Here is a 2500-nt window from a genome sequence, read left to right on the forward strand (position 1 = left end):
GTATAAACCCGGGGAGGGAAGGAGAAAGAGAGGCGAAGGGGATGGAAGGAGAGAGGGAATAAGGGAGAGGCGTGGGAAAACAGGATAAAAGGAGAATTGAAGGAAAGATAAACAGGGGGGACCTTTGCTAATTATCTATCTGTAAATCTATATATCTGTCTATCTAGAAAAAAAAAGGCAAGAATGAATGTCTTCACAGTGCAAAGAACATATTTAATCGGTTATGAAGATGCGCCTGACGATGGTATTCATTTTAATTCATGGTCATTATAATTTTCGTTTTAAACCCTGCTCTGTATCTTTTTTTTTCTTCTTCTTCTTTTCTTTTCTTCTGTCTGCATGCATATATATGTGTATATTTGTGTATACAGATAGGTAGATGGATAGATAGATAGATGGATAGATGGGGAGTTAGATAGAGAGATAAATAGATAGATAGATAGATGGTAGATGTGTATATTCATGTGTAAGAGTAAGATGGGATACAACCCACCCATCAGGCGATTTTCTATTCCCCTTACTACTCTCTGATTCCTCCCATTTCTAGTCCTTTACGCAACCTTACCATCCTTTCCTTTCCTTGCACGCCCCCCCTCCCACTCACTTCTCCCCACCCTCCTTTCCTCCCTTTATAATCACCCTTCCTCGACTCCTCCTCTCCCCTCTCCCTTACCCCACCCTTAATCCCCATTATCCCCTCTTTACTGCAATCGTCAGTCCCCCCTTCTCCCTCCTCTTAAATTCCTCCTCACCCCACCCTACCTCCCCCTTTTTATAATCACCCTCGTCCTCACCTTCCTCACTCTTTTTGATCCCCTTCTCCCTACCCCACCCTTACCCCCCATTATAATCACCCTCATTTCTCCCTCACCCCCTTCCTCACTCTTTACAAGCCAGCTGCAGCCTTAGAAAGCCACCGTCTACGTTTTATGCCGAGTGATATTACAGAAAACGGAAAGTGAGAGAGAGGGAGACTGCAAGCAAGTGAAAGAGGAAGAGGGGTGAGGTAAGAAGAGTAGGGGAGAGATGGGACGAGGGGAGGGGAGGAAGGATGAGAGAGGGGGATGAGGGAAAAGGGCGAGGCGAGGAATGGGAAGTCGGGAAAGGAGGAAGGATGAACGAGAGGGGATGAGGGGAAGAGGGGAGGAGAGAGGGGGTAAGAGTGAATAGAGAGAGAAAGATGGAAAGGGGAAGAGAGGGACAAGAAGAAGAAAATGGAGAAGAAGGGAGGAGAGAGGAAAGGAGAAAGGGGAGGAAAGAAGGGGAGGGAGAAGAGAGAGGACACGGGAGAGTGAGGAATTTATATCTGTGGACCCACGTACTCACCTTTCAAGGGGAAGTCACCCTTACGACCCCCTGACTATAAAGACGAAAATCAGAGAGGTGTGGATGCTGGAAATGGATTACGTAACATCTGATTTACGACAACGCTGCGGAATCTGGCTGCTTGGACCAGATATGAGGCGGAATAATAAAACTTTTGTGCTATATTGATACTTCCGCTGGTTAGAGAGAGAGAAAAAAAAACTGGGAGGGGTCCCATTATCCTAATAGCGGATGGGAAAGAAGGATATATAGAGAGGCAGAGAGAATAAGTGAGTGAGAATGAGTGAGTGTGTGTGTGAGAGAGATAGAGAGAATGATAGATAGATAAATAGATAAATAGAGAGAGAGAGATGAAGAGATAGATAGATAGATAGATAGAGAGAGAGAGAGAGAGTAATAGCGGTAAAACATCAAATATTGAAGATAAATACAACTCACGAAAATTAAACCCAAAAATGTAATAAATAAATAAATAAATAAATCAGACTTGAAGATTGGACAGAACATAACCAGAAGATGACGAAGGAAAAGACGAAGAAAAGAGGTAACAGAGAAGAGGAGAGGAGAAATAAGACGAGCAGTGGGTATGTCATAAAGTGTCATTGCCAAATCAAGCATTTGTCATCGACTAATGTGTTGTGTTTATCTATTTATTCATCTGCCTCAACGTATTCTTTATCCATCTGACTTAATTCTTATATGTCTATCAATTCATGTATTATATATTCGTTATGTAAGTAACTCTGTCGGTTTTCTGTTTGTCTGTCTGTCTCCCCTATCTTCTCTCTCTCTCTCTTTCTATCAATCTATCTATCTATCTGTATCTGTGTGTGTGTGTGTGTGTATGTATGTGTGTGTGTGTGTGTGTGTATATATATATATATATAATATATATATATATATATATATATTATATACATATATTTGTGATTATATTATATATATATATATATATATATTATATATATATAATAAAATAATATATATATAATAATATATATATAAATAATATGTAACATACAAAAATAATAATATAATATAAATATATATTTATATATATATATATATATATATATATATATATACATATCTTATATGTATGTCAATTCATGTATCATATATTCGTTATGTACGTAACTCTGTCTGTTTCTCTGTTTGTTTGTCTGTCGCCCCC

Source organism: Penaeus monodon, chromosome 18, assembly GCF_015228065.2.
Source record: "Penaeus monodon isolate SGIC_2016 chromosome 18, NSTDA_Pmon_1, whole genome shotgun sequence".
Taxonomy (NCBI): Eukaryota; Metazoa; Arthropoda; class Malacostraca; order Decapoda; family Penaeidae; genus Penaeus; species Penaeus monodon.